This window comes from Podarcis bocagei (assembly GCF_964188305.1).
Source record: "Podarcis bocagei genome assembly, chromosome: 6".
NCBI lineage: Eukaryota > Metazoa > Chordata > Lepidosauria > Squamata > Lacertidae > Podarcis > Podarcis bocagei.
The window spans coordinates 76317608-76335106 of NC_138130.1; the positions used below are offsets into that span (position 1 = coordinate 76317608).

A 17499-nucleotide genomic window follows, 5' to 3' on the forward strand; every position below is an offset into this window, starting at 1 on the left:
ATGGCACTCTTAGAAAGGACAAATTTTCCTTCCCCTTCCCCTCATATTTCTTATTTTCACAATAATTCTTTTTGATTCAGTTGCTTTTTATGGATCTTCTCATTAGGTACTAGTTGTTGTTGTTGTTAGCCCCCTTGACTCAGCGTCCTGTGCAGGGCAACCACCCACACCATCCGAAATCAGACACTGTGTTTGGACAGTGACTGGATGGGTAACCGCCTGGGGATCACATGTATGATAATGAAATCACTGGCCGTAGATGAACTGTGGTTGTGACTGCACACTCAATGTATGAATTCTCTTCCTCTTGGTAAACCTTCTGTGCTGCTCAAGGGGCTTTTCTGGTCCTTGAACCTCTGAATAATACAACTTTTGCATATAAAACATTCTGGTATCTCTTCCTCTTTGAGATAGAAAGCAGCCTAGAGATGAAAATACGCTTGCACTCAAGCTGTATTTTTCATAATTATGCATCTTCAGGGTTTCATAACGACCAATTTAATCACTTTTGCTGTTTAGAGGGCCATAACAGCCAATCACGATAATGGCTTTGGTATTTGGTAGGAACCATTTAATGCCCAAGAGCTCTTGTTCTGAGTCACTTGATGCCACTTAAGTTTGATAGACAGCCTCTCATTAGCACAAGTTGCAAAACCTCCAGCACAAAGCTCATTCCTTTAAAACAAACTCCATTCATTGATCCCAGAAGTCTCCAAGGAAATCATTAACCTGGCCTTGGCGTGTGTATGCATGTGTTTGTCTGTGTGTGAGAGAGAGTGAGTGAAAGAAAGATCAGCACCCAATCAGGATTTGTTTCCATTGATTTTCCTCCATGAATGTTTTTATTCTCTGTTAACGCATTCACTACATGCATGCAGTGGGAGGGGGTAACAAGTGAATAGGGCTTTAGTACTTCCAAAGGGAACCAAGTGAGATCATGGCTGTGGTAGCATTCAAACACAAGGCTTCTCAGCTTAATCCCTGCCATTTCCACTAGTGTTTTCCTATCTGCCCTTATGACAGAGAACCTAATGTGGAGAATAGAGCCTATAGAAAATGGCATATTCAGATGTGAAAGAGGAGAGCTTTGTAGAGGACTACAATAGTCCTGGTTCTTAATCCATCCTGGGATGCAATCCATCCTGGAATGTGGTTGGAATCAGAATGCTGGCTCACAATGTGATCCAATAGATCACTTGGTGTCTTCTTATGCTTTAATACCACCAAGTGCATACCAAGTAACAGTTAAGCACAAATAACCAAAGCATAATATCTGAACTGATTCATGAGCCATGAGTGTCTCTCAAAGAACCTAGAGATGGGTGAATCTGTCAATTTCAGTTTCCATCGGTTTCTTATTTTTTTCCCAATCTTAAATTCAGTTCTTCACATTTTCAAATCAGCTTGTGGTATTTTTTTTTTTAAGTCCTCATGGAAATCATCAGTATTTTAGTGCAAATTTCTTCAAATATACACATTTTTGTATTCCATTTTGCCCTATGTACACATTTTTTGCAAATCAATTTTCCCTAATATAATACAGTTTTGTATGCTGCATATATATATATTCATGAATATATAATTTTCTATGTGCACTTTAACCTAGTATGTACATCTTTGTGCATATTACTTGGTTGGATAATGGCATTTGGAGAAGCACACATTTTGAAGGATGGTTGAGCTTTGGTTTAGCTATTGTTTCAGAAAGTGCGAATTAGGTTGGGTTCACCATTGAATGTGAACTTGAATTGAATTTTCTCCCCCAATCCTGAAAGAACCATACAAAAGGAATGCTACTAGCAACATACAGGATAAGACAGCCTTTGCCAACCTGATGTTTTCCAGCTGTTTTGAACTATAACTCCCAGCCAGCATAGTTGTGTAAGCTGGGACTGTAATTCAAAACATGTGGTTGGCATCAGGCTGGCAAAGGTTAGTATGAGGTATTCATTATCACACTTTACCCTTATATAATATCAAGTTCAGAATTTGATGTTGCATACATTTGTTTGGCTCTATTAAATACCAATTCCCTAGCCATATCCTAAAAGAACACTCTTTTGTTTGTATTCTTCACTTCCCTGACCCTTGGGGAAATAACTCCTATGACTGATAATTAAGAAGCTCCCTTGATGATAGCTGCTCACTATTTCCCCCCTCCTTCCCTTAATTACATTTGTCTTCTACCCAGGCTGTTTGGATCTTCCAGTTTGGTTCAGATACCTCCTCCCTATATCTGTGACTTGTCTACTGTCCTCTTAAAATTGCTCAAGTCCCAGAGCAGATGTAGCATGAGTCAGCCCAATACTTTTTTCCTGCCTGAGGCAGAGCAGCAAATTGCAGCTGCTTCAAGTGAAGGAGTACAGAACCTAAGGCCGGCCAAGTTGTTTCGGCTCCCGAAGCAGAAAATTCCACAAGCGTCTCTTCCCCTCCCTGGCAATAAAAAATAAATTAAAACAGCAAACAATTTTTTGCCTTTTCATGGCACCCAGGCTATGCACACACTCCTGTTTACTCTACATCTGGTGCCCTCCCACCACTAGCTTTGGAATTAAGAGTACACATGACAAGAGCCACAATCCACATCTATCCTGCTGTTTCTTATGAAATACACTACTGCATTTTGATGCCTTTCCCCCCAAGCCAGCTTGGATCCCAATTGCGAAAAAGAATTACTTAGCCATGTTTTAAGTAATGTGCACCCAGGATCCAAAATCTGTTGCCTTAGGCAATGCCTTCACTCTAGCTAATGGTAGGACCAACCAACCCTGTTCATTGCAATGGCATTTGAGAGCATCAGTGAATACTGAAACCTGTGTTCCAGTTTTCATCCAAGCAATACCTACTGTATTTTTCACTCTATAAGACGTACCAGACCATAAGACGCACCTAGGTTTTGGAGGAGGAAAACAAGAAAAATATATATTCTGAATTTCAGAAGCCAGAACAACAAGAGGGATTGCTGCGCAGCGAAAGCAGTGATCCCTCTTGCTGTTCTGGCTTCTGGGATAGCTGCGCAGCCTGCATTCGCTCCATAAGACGCACACACATTTCCCCTTACTTTTTAGGAGGGAAAGAGTGAGTCTTATAGAGCAAAAAATATGGTATATCCAAACATAGGATAGGTCAAAAACTGATTTTGTAGCTCTTCTTAATAGATAATACTTTGTTTAAGGCTAAAAGATGTGGGATTTTCTTCTCTCTCAGTATGATTGCCACACTTAAAAAAACTAAGACAGTAATAGAAAGGCAGTCTTCAGTGTGAAGCAACTTTTAAATGACTACATCACTGCTGTGGTTATTCTACCAGAAGGTTATAATTATATCACAAAACGTACTTCAATTTTTGAGTCACTTACCTATATATCCATGCTGCAATTTTATTTTCTCAGAATACCAGAAAATTCATAGCTATTAGAATCTGCTTCCTACAACTCTGTCTTGGGGGAACAGAAGCCCATGGAGATTAAAACCAGTTGTTTGTATTGTTATGGATTTGGGGTGTTAAGTTGTGTGCCAGACTCCTCTAATCCCTGGATCCAGCAAGTGTCAGAATTTAATCAAGGCCTCTAATTTTTGGAATAGTCAGACTAACCTCCTGGTGAGGTGTAAGGAGAACAAAGCAAGATGCTCTGTGGGATATGGCTAATGGGTGGGCAATTCACAGACAGAGGGAAGGAGAAAACCAGAGTTTAAAGTTGTGATGTGACCTAGAAGTAAAGCAGCAAGCTGGAGAGAGAGAGTCAGAGCAGCGTTTGAGTGCAATGTCTGAGTTCTGTTTGAATCCAAGGCTGTGGCTATGGCAGAAACAAGACCTTTTAGGGGTGTCAATGCTGTGAATCTGTCCTTTGTAGGCTCTGGTTGTGTCTATATGTAAATAAACCACATATCCAGCACAGTCTCCACTGTGCATCATTCCCAAAAGAAAACATGAACCCTGGGTAAGCGCCTGCAAGCCCTGGAATCTCGCTCGGAATTTGGGGTGGTGTGTAATAATTTAAGCTATTGCAAAAGTATGAGCATAAGAAGAGACTTTCTGGATCAGGCTAATAGCCCATCCAGCATCCTGTTTTCACAGGTGCCCATGGGAAACCTGCAAGCAGGATTCAAGCGCAACATCACTCTCCTCTCCTGTGGTTTCCAGCAACTGATATTCAGAAGCATTACTGCCTCCAACGGTGGAGGCAGATTATAGCCATCATGGCTGGTAGAATTTGATAGCCTTCTCCTCCATGAATTTATCAAAACCTCTTTGAAAGTCTGTTGGGCCATACATAACTATGCAATATCGTGTATAGGACGATATTATTTCCTTAGAAATAATAGTCCTAAACTGTGGATCGTCTTATACATGATTGGTGACAGCAGGCAGCAGGAGATTGAATGTGTGATTGGTTGCTGCGGCAAGGCCTGCTGCATGTGATTTGCTCAACAACTCTGGGAAATCTCCCCCCCCCAAAAAAAAGTTCAACAACTTTGTGCAATTCCCCCCACCCCATTTTTTTTGTTGCAGTCCAAAAAATAGGGGTCGTCTTATACATGGGGGCATGTTATACACGGAACAATACGATACTTTTATCTGTCCTGAATCCTCCAACATTCAGCTTCATTGGGTGTCCTCAGATTATGCGGAAGAAAAAAATCTCCATCCATTTTCTCAATGCCATGCATATTTTTTCCATTTCAGATTCCTCACCACTCCTGCATGTCCTGTCTAGTTCACATAGTTTGTGTTAGGCATCCAGGTTGTTGTGTGGGCAACAGAAGGCTGTGTCAAAGATTCGGATCTGTTGATTGTATGCTCCTAGATTTGGCCTGAGAGTTGCTTCCCCAACAGCATGTGAAAACTGAGTGCTAGGGTGGATTCCTTAGCTATCTTGGCTATAGACAAAAGGTCTATACTCTGGTCTATACTCTGGTCTATACAAAAGGCCTGTGGTCTTCTTTTTCCTGATTGCTGTGGATAAGCAGTATGAATGCAGTCTTATCTCCTGGTTGTCAAAAGACCTCTTGTGCTCATTCATTGACCTTTCCTTTGCTCAGAGTTAGAGATGAAGAAGGAATTTGTTTGGTGCCCTTAAGATACTGGAACTCCCAATAGGATTTCACACGTCTCCAGATTTTGCAATGCAGTTTTGATGCATGGAAATATGGATTTTATGGTTTAAATGTGTACAAAATACACATTTTATGGGAAAGCACACTGAAAAGCATTGGAAAATATCTATTTTGGGAAAGCGTATATAAACATGAATACAAATAATGCTTACATTTTTCATATATGCTTTGTAATTTCTTTTAAAAAAATTATTTTTATTAAAGGTTTTCTTCAGTAACAAAAGTTTTCAATTCACAGAGTTCTTTCTAAAGATCAGTTACATTCAACGTGAGACACTACTGTTATAGGCAGTATGAGGTTGGGGGAGAAGAAAGGTGGGGAGAGAGAGCGGGGGAGAAAGAAGGGGGATAGTAAACTTCCATTCTTTTACATAGTGTATGTGAGGGGCTTTTGTGTCGGCGTTGCATGGATAGGTTCCTCATCTATAATTTTATTAGTTTTCATTGGCACTGAGAGAGATTGGGGAGACCAGGGCATGGCTGGATGCATTCAGTTGATGGCAGTGAGTTTTATTTGTGTGTGAGAGAGGGAGGGGTTAGAAGCAACTCCAGAACTGGTCCCATTATATATTTTACAAGCCAACAATGTACATTCACACTACAAAGAATTCATAAGCCACCTACTCTCAGCAGCTAGGAGCATCATTACTAGACACTGGAGGGACCTGTCAGGAGTGAACATAGACCACTGGCACCAAGCTGTATAGGAAACATTCCCAACTAGAATAGCTAACCAACAAATCAAAATTAGCATGGGGAGAAACAAAAGAGGATGCCTTCACCCCGGTGTGGCTCCCCTTTACTACGTACGCAACCCAAAAAAACAACAACATAACCCTCCCTATGACAGCATGCAAATCGATATGGCTAATTTCATATATTCTTTTTAAAAGTCCATGTAAAACAGGATGGAGCAGATGGTTGACTGAATGCCAATGAAAATGAAATGGGACAGAATTAGGCTGATCTCTCTATCCCTAATAACTATCTTCTTTGCACCTTGAACTTTATTCCTATCCTTGCTGCTCCATCAGTCACCTTTTTTCTTCAACTGCTACAGATGGATTTCCTAGCATTGACCCACCGGCTTGAAATGACATGTCCATCTGCTTTATCCATCTTACATCTCATTTATCTCTGGGTAGATGCCTTTGGCTTCAGTTAGGACTATTCCTCCTGTTTAGACTCTCTAGTTGGATTGGAAGGAACACTATCCAAGCAAAAAATGCCCTCATCTTTAAAAAAGAAAAGAAGAGAAAAGAAAATCCCATGCACTGGTCTGCATTTACATCGGCAGACAACAGTAATGCTCTGGACCTCCATAAGTATTTGATAAGGGATAAGCACAAGGCACATACTGTGATGTGCTGAACACAAAGCTTTCTTATCATCCAATGCATCTGTTTGCTTTTCTTCCTTCTTGTCTGAACTTCTAGCTTGCCTGCCTTTCCTTGGCTGGTGTCCCAGGCAGAAAACTCAGGACAAGGAATTGATTTTTGTCAAACGCCCAGAAAAACAAATACAGAAAAGGTGAGAGTCTTGCCTCCAGGACCCTTTTGCCTTTCCTGACTACTCTCCCACGAATCTGCTCAATAGCAGAATAATTGAAATCACTCTTGATCAATAGATTAGCCTTTCCAAGGTCCCCATTACCTGTATTAACAACGGCTCTTAAGTGTGCTGCTCCCTATGAATGCTGTGGCCAAAATGAACCTTTTCCAGCTCCCGTGTTCCTGGCCTTTAATCCTCTGAGGTGGCAAATCTGTCTCTGAGCTTGAGATTAGAGAAGGGGCTTCACATGATTAAATAATTCTGCACATGCAAAAAATAAAAATAAAAAATCCTCCCACATAGAGTATAACTCTTATCCTTGACATCCAGTTTTCTATATGAATAGAGAGTTGTTTTTTCTTTTTCTTTTTAATGCAGAGCCTGAAGTGGTACAGGCCCTCCCATCAGAAGTCAAAGAGAAAAATAACTACCAAACTTTTAGAAGACATCTGAAGGCAGCCCTGTTTAGGGAAGCTTTTAATGTTTAATAGGTTATTGTATTTTAGTGTTTTGTTGGAAGCCGCCCAGAGTGGCTGGGGAATAAATAATAATTTATTATTATTATTATTATTATTAAATGTCAGTGAGAACTAGGCTTTTAACATAAGGCATGCCCACACAACAAAATGGTGTTCACTGGAGAGGGGAGGGATTGAGACCATCATTCCCACCCCCGTGTTGGAAGTGCAACAGCAGAGATCATTCAATATGCCTTCAGCAGGAGGTTGATGCCCTCGCCGTACCAGGTGGACAGAGCTAGAGCAAGTGTGGGGAACCAGTGACCACCCAGCCAGTGTTGGACTCTAACTCCCATCCACCCCAGGCAGCATGGCCAATGGCTAGGGAATTGTGGTCCAGCAAATATCTGGAGGGTCATATGTTCTCCACCCTTGTGCAAGAGGAACTGCATAGGACAGAGTCACAGAAGGTGCATTTCACTACTAACATCTAGAAGAGCCAAAGTAAGTGAATTTCTTGGGGCTCTGGTGGAAGCTGATAGAAACAGGAGCATCTAGCACTGGTGGGACAGAGATGGCCAAACATTGATGCGAACCCTCTTTGGGTGCTGCTGCTGCCAGATAGACATATTTTCAAAGAGCAGAGAAACTTGAAAGTGATTCTGATATATTCTTTCTATGCCCCCATCCAAACCACTGCAGTTGGAAGTAAAAATGTGAGTCTGGTAAATTCCTTGATTGGATGCTAGCACTGTCACTCAAAGAACTACATCCCTTTCTCTGCTTTCCTCCATCTCTCCGCTGTCATTTCCCATTAATTAATGGAAAACATCCCATTTCCTCTGAACATGCTACTTGGGTTAGTTGCTTGGGTCATCTAATACTACCTTGCTCTGCAAGTGCCTTCTGTCTGAACCATTGCCTGTCCCCAGCATGTGCCACAACAAGGGCCGGATTGTGATCTAATATATCTGATTTATATGCCTCATAACCCCAGACCCATTTCTGTAAATGCATCATTTGTTGATGTTATGCTTTATGGTAATGGCCTCCAGAATTGTTTATTGGCATATCTGGGGTCTGCAGTTTTATTCCTTTTACCAAACAGTCTTGCAGAATCATTCAATAAGCCAGACCTGCTGAAATAGCTAACTCATACGGACTTTGCCCCATGTAAAAAAAGGTTGTGCGAATGAGCCCGAAATCGAACAGGCATGATTTTCTGATCAAGGTCTCAGTAACAGAAACAAAAGTGCAGTTCATCTCTCTGGGCTCCTGCAAGCTGCCCTATGTGACAAATAAAGTTCTATTTCTCATTAGTTTCATATAACAGACTGTAGCATCCTGAAATGAGGGCATATTTAAGAGCACAGTTTAGAGAGGGATTGGGAAGCCTGTGAGTCATAAATCAGAACACTGCCTTAGTTCTCCAATAGGAAGGGAATTAATCTTTCTGTCTTTCCTCTCCTTCTGCACCTCGGAGACTTCAGAGTCCAGCTCAATTATTTCTGAATCCTGTATGTGTTTCAACCAAAAAAAAAAAAAAAAAAACCAAAACAAAACACACCTAAAAACCTTCCTGCCAGCATGTTTTCTAGCCAACATTGAACCTAGCAGGCAAATGTTGAGTCGCTTTTCGACTCAGGGTGCTGCTGCTCATGGTAATGGGGAGAACTTGTAATGGGGAGAAGCATGCAGAAGCTTTCAAGGACTTCCTGGGTACCGTCAGGAAGGCATGCATAGGGGTGTTTGACAGGGCAAGGCTTAAAGTGCCTTTTCTGGTGCCTGGGGTGGGTGTGGGAGGGGGAACCCTAGAAAGAACTAGTCCCTGCTTTGATACAGGGAAAACGAACCAGAGACTCAGGAGGGGGAAAATGAACTAAAAATGAGATGAAATAATTTTTTTAAAACACTGTCAGTAACTTAAACATGGGGAGTGTTTTCAAATGCATAACAACTAACCACACCCACCCTTGTGGACAGCAGGCTCTGCAATCAATCTTTATTGAAAGCAGTATATTGAAGACATGAATGAACGATTCGAGGTTGAGAAAACTACTTTTTTGAACTACAAATGAGTATGTGCTTACGCAGCCTCCGTGTCTGTATGTTGATGCATATGTGCATTTGGTAAGTAGAATTGGAGAGGCTGTTCCCATGCTCAACCTACAAAGATTCAGTGTTCTGCTTGCTCAAAACCAATACACATGCAATGTGCATGCATGGAGCCTCTAAAATTAAGCAGGGCGCTCAAATAGGCAGATGAGCCTACATGTGCATAATCTGTACATGCATTTGTACAGACAGCACATTGAACATGTGTAAGTAAGGAACTAGGCTTCTTGCCTCCCCCTATGCATATTTAGTAGTCACACGTTGCACGTTCTCAAAGGTCCCTAGTCCCTCAGTTTGCAAAGGCTGTTCTTCCTGTGTAATTCAAAGTCCCTGCTGGAGAATCTAGTGCCAGTATTTTTGTACCATACATGAAGGTTAGCTAGTCCCACAATTCGAGTGTATGAATGATGTCTTCCTGGGCAGATATCCATTGCGTGTTGAGTCACAGTAGCCCCCCAATAATTCACACTTCACACATCAATTTTTGTTTAAGGTTTTTGGCATAATTTTGGCCACAACTTTATTCAAATACAAAAATGTGAGTGGTTGCTTAGGCACTGGTTCCGACTATCTGTCCTTGCCCTCAGGGACAGAGCTGGCCTTCCGGATACCAGCGGAAGCCAGCGTGGGAAACAAGTATTGGGTGAGAAATAAAGCTGGGCACCAGACCATTACTTCTCACCCTCATGTTCCTGTGGGGCTTGCACGGCCCAAGTCCGACTCCGGGGACAAGGACGAAAGAATGGCAAGCCCCTGGATTTCCTTTAACGGAATTCCCATTCGCATCATTTGGAGGGGTAGGCACTTACCCCTCCAAGCACCAATTTAACCAGTGCCTAACCGCCAACCTTACAAGTTGTGACGATTTGCTACGCAGTAGGCAAAAACCAAATGGCACCAGCCAATCAGCCAGATGGCAAAATTCCTACCGTGCCCCCGCACCAAGGCGAACGACACCATGACAGGCATAGCAAGGTCAAGCGATCAGCTTAAATAAAAAACCCCCCTATTAAAGGGAGGGAGGGCGGGTGATCCGATGCAAAACGGCCAAGAGGCCGTGCCAACGTCTGGCCCCTGTATATATAGACTCTGACCCCTCCTCCAAATTGGCAACAATCAAAACACCCCAGCAACCCAGTTTAACCATTTAAATGGCCGGGATTCAACTAAATTTGCCTAGTCACTGGAGGGTGGCCTGTTCCCAACCGCAACACGTGCTCTCTGCTAGGGAGAACACGCTTTGCGTGTTGAGTCACAGTAGCCCCCCAATAATTCACACTTCACACATCAATTTTTGTTTAAGGTTTTTGGCATAATTTTGGCCACAACTTTATTCAAATACAAAAATGTGAGTGGTTGCTTAGGCACTGGTTCCGACTATCTGTCCTTGCCCTCAGGGACAGAGCTGGCCTTCCGGATACCAGCGGAAGCCAGCGTGGGAAACAAGTATTGGGTGAGAAATAAAGCTGGGCACCAGACCATTACTTCTCACCCTCATGTTCCTGTGGGGCTTGCACGGCCCAAGTCCGACTCCGGGGACAAGGACGAAAGAATGGCAAGCCCCTGGATTTCCTTTAACGGAATTCCCATTCGCATCATTTGGAGGGGTAGGCACTTACCCCTCCAAGCACCAATTTAACCAGTGCCTAACCGCCATGGAGCCCTCAGCTCACCGCCAAACCACTCACAGCCCCAACCAAGACCTCAGCTTGGTCACCACCGCACCAATCCAAGCCTCATTCCCTGAAGCGGAAAGGTGCATGCCATCAGCTTGGAAAAAGGATGGCCTCTCAAAAAGAATCTCGGGGTGGGAAATTGCATCGCCACCAGCTCCAAAACTTTTTTGACCACAGCAGAATTGATGCGTTTTCGGGCCCTTTCAGTGGCAGCCGGGCAACGACTGCCCTTCCAAACGCAGCGTTGCAAAAGCTTTGACCAAAAATTTTTCGCTGTCGGCACCATTGCACGCAGCGTCTCCAGGTCACCCAAAATTGCAGCACGTAGTGACAAACAGTCCATGGGCACCAGGTCGTTCTCACCAAGCTGCACCACAATAGCAGCTGGCGGCCCCTCCAAGAGCAACTGCCTCCGGATACTTGGCAGGAACTCCGACCAGCACATCCCACGTCTGGACAGCCAAGACAAGCGAATATGTGGAGGAAAGCCGAAATCTGGACCCAATCCAGATTGCCGTGCTGCGACGCCAGCCCAATGGACGATACTGTGCCCCACAATCCAAACACGGGTCACCGCTAAACCTGATAAATAAGATGAAACAAGCAAAAATTGTAAGACACCAATAATGTTAACGAACATAATCTTTGAATGCATTCGATTTCCAACGACCTGTATTTTATTTCCACTGCCTTATTAACATGCTTTCCGGCCTTCTTGGTGGTACGTTTGTCTAGGCATTGGTTCCTGACTAGCTGCACCTGACCTCAGCAGGGCAGCACTGACGACTGGGCCCCACCATATCGTCAGTACCAGCAAACATTGTGGGGGAGCAATGAATCCCAAGGCAATCGCATCCCGCCAGGTGTCGTTCCCCATAGGGGAAAGATGCACCCCATCTGCCCTAAAGAGGGGAACAGCCTTGAAGAAAATTAGGAGGGTGCAATATTACAGAACCACCTAAAGCAAGGACCTATTTTATTTTATTTGTTATTTTATTCACTTTATTTATTTTATTCTATTATCCACCGCCTTATTAACATGCTTTCTGGCCTGCTCGGTGGTAGTTTGTCTAGGCATTGGTTCCCGACTAGCTGCACCTGACCTCAGCAGGGCAGCACTGACGACTGGGCCCCACCATATCGTCAGTTCCAATAAACAGCATGGGGGAGGAATGAACCAGGATCAGACTCAAGCTCACCCCAAATGCTCCCAGGGACTCTTGCATGGCCCTACCCCTCAAAAGGGGTCGACAAAAGCATGGCAAATCCTTGGATTCCCTTAATGGAACATCTTTGCGCATTGGAGGGGACAGGTGCTCCCACCCCCCTCCAGACCACCTTGAACCAATGCCTTAAATTATTTTGAGTCCAGGGAGAGCTGCCATCAACTCAATCCAAGCCCTCTTGCATGCAGGAATGCAAACTTATGCTGGAGGAAGACAGCAAACATTCTCGCCCAGCTGTACCACCAGCACTGCGGGAGGACCTGCACAGGTCACACTCGACCGCACCAAAGGAAGGATCTCCTCCCAAAGCATTCCCCATCTGGACATCCAGTATATGTTCACATGGGCAGGAAGACTGAGATGACGCCCCAGTCCAAACCCGTCAACATGCTTGCCAGCCTAGTGTACAATGCTGTGGCCCAAATGTGCACAGCTGCTCCTATGAAAAAAGGAAACAACAGACAAGCATCAGCACAGACATCACTGTGACACTTCCTGATATAATCCTTGTCAGCGTCAGACTTCCAATGACCCGTATTCACAATCCTGTCTACTGACAGGCCCCCAGTGTGCAGCCTTTGCAGCAGCACCTAATCGTAAGGAATGAGGAGTGTTCAGCGGTAAGCAAGCCGCAGGCTCTAATAACTGGTGCACGACGTAAGCACATTGATGCCGGGCTAACGGGAACCCATTTTCATGCACTAGGAGCGGGCCAGCCCCCAGGGAATAAAAAGCCAAATATTCTGTTATCCATAACCGGGCAAGGGCCCTCCTCACCTGTGGCGGGAAGCCTGATTGTGGCACTCCTGCCCACTAAGTCTGTTTTAGAGTTACCAGCTCTAATGACAAGCTCCAAAGGATAAGGAAAAGTCCTGAAGCAATAAGCCTCCAGAATCTCGGCCCCGTGCTGGCTCCAACAACCATTTCCCCAACCCTCAGTGCGAAAATGCAATGGACTACTGAAAGGAGTCTCACCTTGATCTTTAACCCGCAGACAAGTTTTAACTTGTTGCAGATACTGCATAGGTAAAAATTGACCGACTTCCTGCCCACTGTCCTATGAGGTTGGAGCCTATTCCAACCTTCCAAGGCCCTGCGCACTGCAAACTTTATACAAGGGTCTCTGAAAAAATAAAGCTTCAATGAAACAGACATTGCAGCGGACTGAATTCGGATAGTTATAACCGCATGCCCAATCTGCAGCAGGTGGACCAAATACTGCAGGATCTGCTCAGAGGATGGGGGCAAATTCTTCCGAATGGCCAAGAACTGCCAGCTTAAGGCTAAGAAATCCATCCAGGCCTTCCCATAAGAGGTAAAAGCAGAAGGGGAAATGGAAGCTGCCGCTCTCTGAAATTACTAATTGTTGTCAAAATGCCACAAGACTGGAAAAGTCTGGCAATAGCTGAGTCTGGAGCCCAGGATCTGAAGCGCTTCATCTGAAAATCGGATAGTGTCAGCGTAATTTGGAGAGTAGAAAGCACAATATTAAACCTTAAGTGGCGCAGCTCGAAAGCATGCGCGGAGGGGCAGAGACTGTGCTACAGCATGAGGACTGTTTTGCCAAGACGCTCAACACCACCTGGTTATCAGACCAAAAGCAGATCCGATGGTCACTGAACTCCTCGGGCCACATGTGAACTGCTACTACAATGGGGAAAACTCAAGAAAAGTTATGTCACATGATTGCCTCACCACACCAGGCTTGAGGCCATAGCTTTGCACACCAGCAGCCCTTGAAATAAAAACCAAAGGGCAAAGATCCAGCAGCACCAGCATGAACCTGAAAATCCCTGAGCGGGTTCAAGGTATCCTGCCATGGCGAACTACTATTGCATACATTCAGGAATTGCTACCATCGCCTGATATCTGCCTTCACCACATTTGGTAGGCATACACAAAGGTAAGGGGACCTCTGTCAGCATCGCCCTTGAGCCAGTGCCACCAACTGGACTAATCCACTTCAGCCCCAACTGGGCTAGGCGAGCTGGGTAGCACTTCCAGAGACCACCTTCTGCACATGAACAGGTCAAAGTGCTGTGGACTCACAGCTTAGAGTTGTGAGCACCGGATTCACTCCAACAAAAAGACAGTCGTCGCACAGCAGAGTACAGCAGAGTCTGAGTATATAAACAACTCAGAGAGCAGCTCTGTAGAATATCTTCTTTATTGTATCTACAACTATACAAACTATATACAGAGCTTAATAGGTCTAAGCATAAATAAATGCTGCACTGCACTGAGTATCTGCAGCTGCCCTTAGCAGCAACCTTATCTCTACACATGATCTCTAACACTCAGTCTCTCTCCCTCTCCGACACTGACTGACTGACTGACTTGGTGCTGGAGCAGAATAAGTAGAGACCAGAACACGCCTCCTCCTCTCTGGAGAATCAGCAGACTCCTCAGGAGATTCTTGGATATGGGAGGGGTGAAATCTAGGCAGCCTGGCCTAGTGGGAAGATTAGTTAAGTGACCCAGCAAGATCGGATCTGGTGAAGCATCACTTGCTACAGAGGAAGTATTACAAAATAACTTCCTTCAAGGCAGACAGCTTCTCCATAGCCAAGTGGTATGTTTTAGCAACGATATCCAACTGGATCCCTAAATAAAATGGGAATATGGGCAAAAGGTATTGAGCTATTGCTTGCCAGCTTCCAGCCCCCGCTTGGGCAGGGGGCATCTTGTGCAGCCATCATGATATGTAAATTTACAGGGCCGACGCTGGCCAGAACCCCTAAAGAAGTCCCAACCAAGCTGCCGCCAAGCCAGCTTCCTTTTCAGACACACACTCTGTGCAATGCAAAAAAAAACAAAAACAAAAAAACAACAACACACACTCCGTGCAGTGCACACACTCTCCATGCAATGCAACTACACACTCCGTGCAATGCAAAAAGCACGCTCTGTGCAATGCAACTACACACTCCGTACAATGCACACACAAAACCTCTGTGCAATGCAACTACACACTCCGTGCAATGCAAAACACACTCTCTGCAATGCACACACCTTTTCATGCAATGCAACTACACTCCATGCAATGCAACTACACACTCTGTGCACTGCACCCTCTGTTCAATGCAACTACATACTCCGTGCAATGCACACACACTCCGTGCAATGCAAAAACCAAAGCAAAACAAAAAACACTCTGTGCAATACAACTACACCCTCCATGCAATGCACACGCACTCCATGCAATGCAACTACACACTCCCTGCAATGCACACGCACTCCATGCAATGCAACTACACACTCCCTGCAATGCACACACCCTTCATGCAATGCAACTACACTCCATGCAATGCAACTACACACTCCGTGCACTGCACACCCTCTGTTCAATGCAACAACAAACTCCGTGCAATGCAACTACACCCTCCGTGCAATGCAACTACACACTCCGTGCAATGCAACAACACACTCCGTGCAATGCAACTACACACCCTCCGTGCAATGCAACTGCAAATCTCCTAGCAATGCAATGCAATTGCAGCCCGTGCAGCGCCGTGCTCTGCAACGCACAGAGCAAACTGCAATGCGGGCACGCAAAGGTGCTTTCTCCCAGTTGCATATTGCAAACATGGCGCCCATTACATCCCTCGCAGTGAGGTAACCACCAAAAGGACTTAAGTGTCCAGGTAGAGCATGGGGGAGCATGCAGCTGTCCCATACAGGGACCAATCCTGCAACCTAGGCATTACCGGCACTATGCGCTGACCCAGTGAAACCAATGCTTCATGGACCACATGGGGACACTATTCAGGCCGGAAACGCTTCCAGGCCATCGAATTCTAGGGCAAAGCCCTAGGATCACCTGCTAGGCCAGGCATAAATGTTTCCAGTGAAATAGCAGAGTTGAGGTAGCCCACAGCTTGTCCAGGTACCCCTGCTTGCCCTTTTAGAGGGAAGCACCCCTTCAAGAAACCCAAAGTTCTTTTATCACAAATGGGCCGAACTGCCCAGCAACAGAATAGCCCATAAGGAGCAGTTTGTTTTGTTTTGTTTTAACAATGGCTAAGAGGGGGATATGAACTCCCAGGTCCTAGTCCTGCACTTTAGCCACTAAGCCACAATGGCTCATCTCAAAATGGCAGTCGCCTCTATCAGGGCAAAACAAACTTAAAGAAAATAAACTTGTTCAGAAACAGCATAGTTCAAGAGCATATACAGAGTGCTCATAGTCCTTGGAGGCACAGGGAGCCATAAAGCCAACCTTCGGGGATACTATAAACGAAAGTGATACTAGCTAAGCTGGGAACAGCCCTGACTAGCCCCACAATTTCAACAAGAGAAATGGGGGAAACCTTTTTGCGAAAGAAAGCCCCTAACGGGGGCTCTCTCACTATTGGGAAAGGCAAGCCACAGATACAGGGAGAATCTTCCTACAGGGCAGGGTAAGGGGTGGGGTGGGAAATTGAACAGGAAAAGGGGGGAATTAAATTATTTAAGGGACTAGAGAGGATTAAAAGAAAGGGGAAATAAAGAAATAAAGAAATGTAACCAAACAATGAGAAGATTGTCCCAGTGCTCCATGTGATCCGATGCAAAACGGCCAAGAGGCCGTGCCAACGTCTGGCCCCTGTATATATAGACTCTGACCCCTCCTCCAAATTGGCAACAATCAAAACACCCCAGCAACCCAGTTTAACCATTTAAATGGCCGGGATTCAACTAAATTTGCCTAGTCACTGGAGGGTGGCCTGTTCCCAACCGCAACACGTGCTCTCTGCTAGGGAGAACACGCTTTGCTAGAGAGAGCTTTTTGTCTCTAATCACATGGTTCTGGATAAACCAACCGGCACAGCAGGAGCAGAAGTGAAAGGATTCAGAGCAGCTAGGAAGAAAACCAGGAGGAGACCAGAGTAATTGCCTGTGCAAGCAGCCCTGACCTTCTGACAGCACAGATTTGAACTACAGTGAAAATAAGTATCGGAGAAGACTGAGCACTTGCTAACCAAATTTCCATTATTGGTGCTAAAGTTTTTTCACTGTAAAGAGAGGTTTTGAGGATACTAGTTAGGCTTGTTTTCTCTCTTTAAAAATATACAAAAACCTTTAGAATGAAAATACATAATCATGGACAGTACAATCCCATCACAGATGCTACATAGTATCCCCCCTGTGACGGAGTGGGGGTCATCTTCAGGAACCATTTAGAAGTGGTGATGAATGCATGCATGAGGGCTGCACCCTTTTAAAAAACTTTAAGGACATCTCTCATCCCAATTATGTGAATGCAATTATAATTAAGATAGGAAATTTGCTTTCAAAAACAGACATTGACAGGGCAGTAATTAAATGTTTTGCTCCATTTCTTTTCTTCTGTTTTCTTATTTATGGAAGCTTTTA

At 44.6% G+C, this 17499-nt stretch overlaps 1 protein-coding gene across 1 annotated transcript in view; it reads right to left on the reverse strand.

Moving 5' to 3' along the window:
- The window catches only part of LSAMP (limbic system associated membrane protein), a gene marked incomplete at its 5' end in the record, with an annotated part of 261058 nt that overhangs the window by 148266 nt on the left and 95293 nt on the right, over positions 1-17499 (reverse strand). The window lies entirely within an intron of this gene.